The following is a 10,846-nucleotide window of genomic DNA, read 5'->3' on the forward strand; positions in this document are numbered from 1 at the left end:
TACATATATATGTATATGTAGGAACTCTGGTGGCATAGCATCTAAGGCATTTGACAACTAACCAGAAGGCTGGTGGTTCAAACCCACCAGCCACTCCTCAGAAGGAAGATTGGGCAATCTACTTCCGTAGAGATACTGTCTCAGAAACCCAATGAGGGTCTCTATGAGTTGGAACTGCTTTGACAACAGTGAGTTTGGTTTTGGGTATATATATATCTTCATTTTCACTGGTCTTGCTTCTTTAGAGAACCAAGCCTAAGACAGGGGCATAGAGCTGTCTCTCCCAACTCAGCTTCCACACGTTGGCAGCATGGCAGCAAGGTTTAGACACAACCCCTACCCCTTCTCTTATTAAAACAACAAGCCCAGGAAAAAAATACATGCATATACTAACATTCTGTGGACAACCAATCAGCCTAACAAGATCGTCCTACCACGTCACCCACAGCCAAGAAGCTTCACCATACACATAGTTTCTAAGCAGTTTTTTGGCGCCCCAATCTTAAATGTGAGCAGACAGCCAAAGATCACCAACATATGATGAAGACTGTTAATTGATTATAAATGCTAATTGCTAATTGATTATAAATGTTAATTGATTAAAACAGAGTTAATTGATTATAAATGCTAATTATAATACGTCCAAACATGTTGAGAGAAGTTTTCACTTCCTTTGGGAAGTTCATAGCAACCCTACAGGACAGAGTGGAAGTGCCAACAATAAACCAGACAGCACACACCCAGCTCTCTCTGACCAAGTGGTTGTTACCCTACAATCTCTCTCCCCAGTGAGGCTGTTGAGCTGGGATTTCACAGTCCCATTCTTGTATCTGTTGCCTGGCGTGCTCCTGAGGACACATGTGGTCAGTAAGATGCCTGGCCTAAGCAATCCTTGTTCCAGCTCCTGAGGCCTCTCCTGTTGTTCTTCTCAAGTGTCTGCTGAATAAAGCGTCTGCCTGCAGCACCTGGCAAAGACCTCCCTGGGGAGTTCCAGCCTAGCTGGGGAAGCCAAGGCCATCAAGGACCTGGAAAAGAGTTACAAAGTAACAGCACATCTGCAAGAGAAGAAGGAGAGCCCTCAGCGTAAGACCTTGAAAAGTGGTGTGGTGGACTAAAGATGGCTGCAAAATCTTTACTGGTCCTGCCAGTGACAGCAGGGTCTCCTCTCTCCTCTGGCTCCCACAGGACTGTCAGCCAGAATGCTTACTCTGAGACCACCATACTGGAGTACTCTGGTTGGCAGCCCCAGCTTAGCCCCCTTGGTAGCACCCATCCAGGCCTTTGGACCACTCCCTCTGGGAGAAATAAACTTAGGGTGGCAGACGGTGAGTGAAGCCATCTGAGATGCTCTGGACCAGCCCTTTCCCTAGCTGAGTTCCACGGAGTGACTTTAATCCACATCAAAGGAGAGAAAGAATTGTCCAGCTAAGCCCTGTCCAAATTGCTGGCTTACAAAATTGTGAGATATAATAAGATGGTTTTGCTTTAAGCCTCTGGCATTTGGGGTAGCTTGTTACACAGCAGGAGACAACTGGGACAGATCACTTAGGGTTAGAAAAAAAAAACTTCATGGTAGAAGAGTGCAGATGTGGTTTGTGTTGACATTACTAGGGCATGGGGAATTTGCATGGGAGAAGACAGAGAGCAAATGTTTTTGATTTTGAGGGGAGAAAAAAATAGGGTAAGGAAGAAGGGGAGGTGATGTGGAGGAAATGAGTCCTTAGGTTGATGAAAGGGGGATACAGAGGACACAGTTCATAGAGGAGTCTGGAAGGCTGGGGAGAGGGGGTGGTGCAATGGGGCATCCCTCAATGAAGGGGTGGAGGGCTAGGGGGACCGAGGGGAAAGAGCACTCTAGAAGGAGGACAGGAAGTAGGCAGAAAGGGCCACCAAGACTCCCAAGCCCTAGACAAATTTTCCCTTCTGCCTAAATAGGAAAGAAAAGAGAGGTACCATCAAGGAAACTCCCCAGAAGCAAGAGCACAACTGTGGGAGCCTAGGCTCCTCCCTTCAGAATCCTTCTGCCCTCCACAGGTCTCTGAAGAGCAAAGGAAGTGCAGGCAAGTTTCCTGTTTCTAGGAAAACCAAGACCCAAGGTGATTCAGAAACTGCGCAAGGCCACACTACCCATCTGAGGGTGGAGCTGGGTTGCCAGAGTTCTGGGATTCCCACCCTTGTTCTTTCCACCACACTGCACTTGAGTAACCACCTTGGAGGAAGTGAGGGCAGCAAAGGTGAGGTGAGGTGAGGTAAAGTGGTTCACAACCCTGCTCAAGGTTTTCAGGCAGGACCGTGATCATTCAGAAGTCAGGGAGGAAACTTAACCCACTTGTCACTATTCACACATGCACACACACAAGTGTCAGGCTGAAAGGGGTTATGAGTCACACACATGTTTTTCTCTAGGGAAATGAAGAACCCTTCAGAAACCAAGGCCTTCAGACTTCACAAACAACCCTCTGCCCACCATTTATAACCAAGGCTGGTATCTGAGACCCCAGGAAGGAAGAAAGGCCTGGGGATTTCTGGCACTGATGACACTCCTACTGTCAACCTTCACACCTGGAACATTTGTCAGGTGGGGCAGTTGCAGGTCACTCTGTCAATGTGGTAAAAGAAGCCAGGAACCATGGAGCAGGTTCTCTTGCCCCATTGCCCCAGCCGTGGAGTGCAGGAACCTCAGGCAGAGGGGCATGTGCATACTGGTGCACACACACCAGCCCACAAGCCTTCTGCCTCTCCGAAATTTGTGGAGCTTTTCACTTGTCTTTGAACCCCAGTGACTCAGAGTTTATAGGGTTTCCAGATCATACTCCCTGTAGCTCAGATGACATAGCTGAGTAATCAGAAGGCCTGCAACGGTCAGAGACTGACTGGTTTCCCGACTCCCAGACCTCTCTCTGGAGGACAGCAGAGACCCTCGTCATAAAGGTCTTCTTTCATCAGAGTTCCAAGCCTGGCCAAGGCCTGGCCAAGGCTTGGCCAGTACTTCCAACCTAGCACCCAGAGCCAGCACCTCAGTTCCCCCTATGGCCCTGACAACCCTTCCTGGTCTCCATCTTGGCAAGCTGTCCTGCCCCCGCCCGTTAGAATTCTGGGAAAGGCAAAGAGAGGAATGGAACAATGGCCTAAAATTAGAACCCACAACAGAAGCATGGAACTCTGAGTAATGCATTGTTTTTTCCCTGCTGCTCTGGGTGGTTCTGGCCCAGAACGAGTGCTGACAACAGGATTAGAGCAAGCCAGGCCTCCGGCTCGAGGGGCTGCAGAAGAGGCAGCCCCATGGAGCCTGGGGTACTGGATGCCAGAACCAGTCGGAAGACAGAGGGCTAGTCTTGCCCCATTGTCAGCCCTGGTGAGCATGGAGACAGGAGGCATACATCAGGCCACCTTTGTCCCACTTCACCTCTCACCTGCTGTCCTAGCCTTCCTTCAGCTCCTACAGGATATCTAGTCACCCCAGGAACCTCCATGGGGTTGGGGTTGCAACTGAATCAGCTGCTGAGCTGGACAGGTGCTGCTATCCTCCTTACTTCTCAGAAAAAAAAAAAAAAGATTCAAAGATGTAGTTTCCAGTTTGCAGTCTCAGAGACTTGCTCCCCCCAGGGTGGGTTTATTTCCTTTTCCCATCAGGTTGGGGCTTCTCCAAGGTAGGGATCCCCAGCATGGTGCTTCACCCCCAGAGACCTCTTGTCCATCTTCTTGCCACCCACAGACTCCTTTAATAATGGGAAATCAATATTTGGAGGTTCCCTCCTGCCTGTGCCCACCTCCGTCCTCCCTGCCCATGATCCCCATTGCAGTTAATGCTCTATCTGTCCAGGCAGGCCCACCCACAGAGGCCTCACATGGAAGCTGATTCTCCATGCTGCATTTTGCACTGGGCATGATGAGAGGGATGAAGACAGAAGAGACTGACCACTGCCTATCAGCTCCCCCAGTATGCCACAGGGCTTCTCCAAAGTCCTCAAGAGCCAGAAACAAGCTGGTTTAAGAGCCATCCTCATTTCCAGAGAGTCTGATTCTAGGAGGCTGAGGAGCCCTGCAACCTGCCTTTTTAAGAAGTTCCCCACCGCTGGTGCAAGTGGTATGAGGAGAACAAACTTAGAGAAATGGGGCCTGAGGCTTGCACACACTCAGCCAGAACCCTGAGCAGAGAGTGCGCCAGTGCACCCCAGAGATGGCCACCATTCGAGGGAGACTGGGAAACTCAGTGGTCGAGGGGGAAGTGACCCGGAAGGTAGAAATTAGTTAAAATAGAAAGACTGTGAAGAGGCTTGACTGTCCGTCCTGTCAAGGAACCTGGTCTTCACCTACTGGGGATGGAAAGTGTTGTGGAAGCAGGTCAGAGCTGTGTGGGAAAGGGTTCTGGCAGAGTGTGGACAGGCCTGCAGACGACAAGGAGAAAAGACCACAGGGGCACATGCTCAGGTCCACACACCCCCCAAGGGCAGGAGCATAAGTGATCTGATGTGGCACTCTGATCACTGAGCACTGGCTGGCCCTTATACCAACCCAGTTTTCATAGGGTCAACTCTGATTCATGGCGCCCCCAGGTGTGTCAGCACAGAACTGTGCCCCACAGGGTTTCCAATGGCTGATTTTTCAGAAGGCCGTCCTCAGACTTTTCTTTGGAAGAGCCTCTGGGCAGACTGAGCCCTTAACCTTTGGGTTAGTAGTTGAACATTAACACTTTGTAGCACCAGAGGATGCCATCTAGCCTTCAAAAAAAAGACAAACCCTCCCTGTCATTGAGTTCAATTTCAATTCATAGCAACCCTATAGGACAGAGTAGAACTGCCCCCATAGGGTTTTTAAGGCTGTAAATCTTTATAGAAGCAGACTGCCTCATCTTTCTCCTGCAGAGTGGCTGGTGGGTGGAAACCATTCACCCTTTGGTTAGCAGCCAAATGCCTTAATCACTGTACCACCAGAGCTCCTTAGGGCCCAATAACTATTTATGGATTTCATGAATCCCTGACTGAGGAGGCTCCTGCAGTTGTCTGAAGCGAGGGGAGACAGGCTTGAGCTAGGATGAGCCAAGGAAGAAGGAGAGGCAGGGCCAAGGGCACATATGGTGAAGGTGGAAAACAGACCCTGGGAGCCTCAGACTGGGATAGAATGGGTCTGTGGAACAGGTAGAGAGGTAAAGAGGTGACAGATGTGCTGGTCCGAGAGGATGAGAGAAAGGTGGTTCTGAGACCAGATATGGAGAATTTAAGAGCCTGCATCAAGTCAGAAAAACGTAAGAACATTTCCTTTCTTAGTTGAACTCTGTCTCTGAGGTGGGAGCAGGAGTCTAAAGCCTTACCTTAAGGCTGGCAACACATGCCTGCAGTCTCCTTCACCAGGTTCCTAGAACAGAGTGTCCAAGCCCTGATCCAATGCCCACCCACTCACAGGCTCACATGCCCTGGATGAATGAAGAACGTGTCTGCCTTACCAGATTCCCCAAAGGGCTAGGGACACATTGTCTCTCCTCACAGTGGGTTGGCACTGTAAGAGAAGCCACTGGCATATGAAAGAATTTCCCACAACTGAGAGGCCCCATCCGGTGGCTGCATCCATGAGAGAGAGGTGCAGGCATCCACCGCAGTCACGGCCAGGCCCAAGGCAAAGTCAGGTCTAGGGGCTGGGGATGGGAGTGTCTGTTTAGATAGAAAAAAAATTGCCAGAAAACTCAGAGCTTTAGTTCCAGTTCAATCCAGCTCCTTGGTTCATTCTCTTCATAAGGCACTGTCTTTGTTTATAAAGACCATTTGTATTTGTTTCCATTTGGGATTCGGCAGATGAGTGTAGTGTTTTCCAGGGTCAACTTCACGGATCAGCTCAACTCAAAGGCACACACATTCCACCCTCTCACTATGGCAGAGGGAATCAGGGATGGAGTGTCTCCTGTCTGTCTGCTCTTCAGCAGCCTGGATAGACAGAGGCGGGAGGTGGGGGTGATAGAGGAGAGGGGCTGCTAGAGGCAATGTGTGCTAAAATAGTAGAGCTGACCATTAGTGCAAACTGCCGATGTGCCCAGCACATGGATTATTGTTGTTGTTGAGTGCTTTTGAATACATTCTGAATACAACCAGTGGCTGTGTGGGTTTAAACCGACAAACATTTTTATTATTATTATTATTATTGTGATTTGAGTGAAAGTTTACAGAGCAAATTCATTTTCCATACAGCAGTTCATACACATTTTGTATCACGACATTGACTGCAATTCCCCACAATGTAATAGCTCTCTTCTCACTTCCTCCTTGTAGTTACCGCTTCTCTGTGTCCTTCCCTCCAGGCACTCCTGCCCACTGGCTGTCTGCCTGTGCAAACATTGCCCCTCAGTTCTCCCACGACTGATCACTCCAAGAAGTGTACCTAACTGATGTAAATATTCACCCCACGTGCCTGCCTCTTGTTTGGCTAGAAGCCACAGGAGAGGGTTCAATTCCAGACCTAAAGGGTGGCTAGGGGCCATAGTCTCAGGGTCTCACGAGGCTCTATCAGTCCAGCAAACCTGACTTTTTTTTTTTTTTTGAGTTTTGTTCCACATTGTTCTCCCACTCTGTCCAGGATCTCCTGTACTGATCCTCCTTTGAGTGGCTGACAGTAGTAGCCGGGCACCATTACTTCTTCAGGTCTCATGGTCATAAAGACTGAGGATCGCATGGTCTACTAGTCCCTTGGACTAATTGTTTCCATGTGTCTTTGGTTTTCTTCATTCTTCTTTTCTCTGGATGAGGAGAGACCCAATGTTGCATCTAGATGATCTCTTTCAAGCTTTTAAGACCCCAGTAATTACTCACCAAAGCATGATTTAAAACAATGTTTTTGTGTAGTATGTTATGCCAGTTGAGCTTGATATCTCCTGCAACCATGGTCCTGAGCCCACAGGTCTAACTACCCACTCCCTCGGGTAGCTGGCTATGGCCAAGAAGTCACCATAACTTTGCCCTTGTCAGCTCTACTATACACCTGGACATTCTTACAGCACATACAAATACACTTATAGAAACATCATCTGCCAACCCTATACATGATCATGGGCACACTACCCCCTGCCTAAACATACCTGATTGTTCAGCCTGTCCACCCATCTATCCACCTGAATCATCCAATCCACCCATAGATCAATGCTTGCCATCACTGACAACACAGTACTATACACGCAAAAGGGCTCATCTTTGTTGTCTGTACGCCCCATGTACCTCTCTATGTCTTCCTCTTCCTCAATGCCACCGTATTGATCACTCAGTTTTTGAACCAATAAACATTTTATTAGCAGCCATGTGCTTAATTGTTGGGTCACCAATAATCTGGATAATTGCATTTAAATCCTTACAATACATTTAAATCCTTACAATACCACCCATGCAATTTGTTGGCACACAACAACAAACAAAAACAAATACCTCTCATGCGTAGGTAAGATTATTATTGCCACTTTCCAAATTGGAAACTGAAGTTGAAAGAGGTTGAAAACATGCCATTGTTCTGCTTGCACACGGCAGAGCTAGGATTTGCACCAAGGAAGCCAAGGAGTCTGACTCCAGGGCCGAACCTGACCCTCAGGTAGTACCAGTTCTGCACATGGTTCTACTGCCCACCAGAGGGACAGAGAAGAAGCTGTACCTTAATCCCAAGGGCCTTGTCTCCTCTTGAAAGAGGTTGTGGCATGAGGAGACAGGAGGCGTGTACAGTGCCAGATCTGGGTGATCTGCAGCCCACCTGGAGGAGGTTTGCCTGGGGTTCCTTCTCCCAAAAGCCTCTCCCAGCAGAGGCCGAGAGGCTGGAGCAGCCTGGGCTCTGGGGAGACATCTTCTTCCTGTTCCACCAGGCCATGGCATATACACAGGCCTGCAGCTCAGCAAGTCTGGGGCTACAAAGACAGGGGCTCCAGTCTTGGACCAGAAAATCATCTTCAAGGACAGAGTAAATCTGCTCCATAGGGTTTTCATGGCTGTGACCTTTGGAAAGCAGATCACTAGCCCTTTCTTGGAGGCATCTCTGGGTGGATTCAAACAGCAAACCTTTCGTTAAAAGTCAAGTGCTTAGCCACCTGTGCCATCCAGGGACCTGCTTAAAAACATTTACTAGCTGGCCTCAGGATAAAGGCCAGGATCTTTGGCAGCGCTGTACAGCATCTTCCACTGTGATCACAACTTCAGTTCCTGCTGTTTCCCAACCTCCAGACGGTTCTAATGTCCTGCCGTTCCCTCAAACAGAAATTTCCTTTCCCCATTCCAGTCCTAAATCTTGTTGATAGTGATCGTCAAGACACAAGCTTCTCTGTGAAACTTCCTTGGCCTCCCCCTCTCCTTGTCAGACTAAGTACCTACCAGCTGTCTGACCAGAGGCACTTGATCAGTGTTTGATAAAGGCAGGCAAAGGAGAGAGGAAGGAGGGAGGGAACGAGGGAAGGAGGACTGACAGGTGAATTAGGGAAGAAAAGGATAGGCAGAAAATGAACAGAAGACGCCAAGAAGGAGAGTGACACAGGTGAGGTGCTGCTGGGTAGAAATAGCCCTGCCTGTGGTAGGTCAAGGAGAAGACATTAGTTTGGAGAGTTTGGAAAGGAAGTACAGCTTTCTCAAGGCTCAGAGGATTCAGTGGTAAGAGTTACCCTCTTTCTCAAATCCTGAGATCCTTGGATCCTCAGCAGACCCTAACCATGACCCCACGCCCCTGCTGAACTAGTTTCCTGGCCAGGCGCAGAGAAGGTTCTGGCAGACAGGGCTCACATCCCCTAGGGGATTTTGACACTAGTGCCCTGGGTGGCCTTCTTCCCTGGTGGGCAGGCTGAACTCCTGCGAACCACTGTGCCCCCATTGGCTCATTTGCACAGGTCCCAGGAGAAACAGGCCCAGGAGCCCCTCCAGCCAATTCCCTGGGCCTGCACTTAGCCCCAACTCTGCAAATCCCACTGCATGTCCTGCTTAACAAGCGACAGAAATGGACCTGAGCAGCCTGTCTCTGCTACTTTTCCTGAAGGTCAACCCTGGTCCCACCCAGACTTTCAGGGATACAGCTCCAGGCCTTACCACTACAGAAACCACAGACCTGAGAGGGAAAGGCGGAGCATGACAGAGCCAAGAACAGACACGAGTCCCCCAAGGAAGAGACCACATGGCCTGCCCCTTCACCTCCTCCTCCAACAAGAGTGGTCCAGAAGGACATTTTGTCCCAGACCATCCATGAGGGTTGAACCAGAGACCATATTCTCATTTTTACTGGATTCGAGTATTTTAACATTTTTCTCTTAGTGGCAACTCCCTCACCCCATGGGCTATTTTGCTGTAGCTAATGAGCCACACCAAGTATTTTTCAAAAGAGTTGTCATGCTGCAAGTTGCTGCAATCTGGGTGGAGGGAGCATTTCCTATTTGTCCATTTTGAGTGTCATCACATTTGATTCAGCCCATCTCTCCAGCCTGATGAAATCTTTTGACCTCCATCCCTGACACCTATTTGCATCCCTCTCAGCCCTGACTCATGCTCTCATTTGATAAGCTTGTCATCTATGTCCTCACCTCCTTAGCCACCAGAATCATTAAACAGGCCAAGACCTTCTACTGAAAACTCCCTCCACCTGACCTCAATCTTTTCCTCAATCAACATCCTTTGGGTGTGGTCATTCACCCCTGGAGAGCGGGCTCCTTCACCTGGGTAGGAACAAAGGCTGGCTCAGGGTAACCTCAGAAGAGGGGGAAATGAACAAAACAGAACCTGCTCTTGCAGGGGATCAGCCAGGCCTGGCAGGGACCAGGATAATACCCAGATCCCCAGAAAACCTCAACATTGCTTCAGAGTGGTCTTCTTCATCTCGGAAGCAAGAGACTCTCCTGTCTCTTCTCTGCCAGTTTCTCCTTTTTACCACCTCCCCTGTGAGTTATCTCACTTTCAAAATTCTCCAAGAAAGAAGATCTGATGGGGCCAGCTAGTCACCATCCAATAAGGAGCATCCATATTGGGCTCAATCCTATCACCAGGGAGTTCACAGGTACCTCATCTCACTTGGGTTTAGCAAAAAAATGGTTTCCTTGGACTTAAGTGCTGATTCATGGGCCAATCAGTTGTGGGCAGAGAAGAGCATAGTCCTGGACCATAGCACCCAGCAATTTACTTGCAAGGAGCTGCCTAAAGCTCTTGTCCTCAGGACGGGGCAATAGGATGGCAGGCACTGTAGTACTTCCAACCTCTAGTTTGTGCAAACAGGAGTTTAGGCTTACAGACTGTGGGAGAGCTAGGGTCTGGGACTGCATGTAACTCTGGAGTAACCATTTTCTTGAGACACACCTGGCTGTCTTTAGTGGTAGAAAGTGCCATTGGGCCAGTAGAAAGCCCACAGACCGGCCAGAGAAAGGAATGCAGCCATGGGGGATTGCTGGGGTCCAGCCAGCAAGGCTGCAGAGGCACAGCCCAGCTGCAGCACAGGGCTCACTGGGAAGGCAGCAGGTGAAGGCCAAGGACAGGTGAGAATAAGACACTGTCCCAACATTTGGAAGGCCTGGAGCTCCAGAAAGGCCCAAGGTAAGGAAGCAAGGAGCAAGCTGGACACCATGTTAGACTGGGCTCAAGGTAATCCTGGCTTCTAAATCTGGGTCAGAGCAAGGCTGAAAACAAGAGATAACTGCTGCCACATCCAACTACAGACCTGGCTCCTTACATTCCCATAACCTTGGTAGAGATTATTCCTGAATCATCCTCCAGTTAGCTAGCTGGACATCTACCTGGTCTCAGCTCTAGGGAGAAGAAAGTGGCAGAGTCAGAGAAGGGCCAGTCACTCCTGTTCACCAGTCTCCATAGGCTCCAGAGGGGTGATTAGGGCGACTGTCAAATGTCTGGCTGAATTGGAC

The sequence above is a fragment of the Orycteropus afer genome, unplaced genomic scaffold (genome assembly GCF_000298275.1).
Source record: "Orycteropus afer afer isolate SDZICR_OR568_19922 unplaced genomic scaffold, OryAfe1.0 scaffold00065, whole genome shotgun sequence".
Taxonomy (NCBI): Eukaryota; Metazoa; Chordata; class Mammalia; order Tubulidentata; family Orycteropodidae; genus Orycteropus; species Orycteropus afer.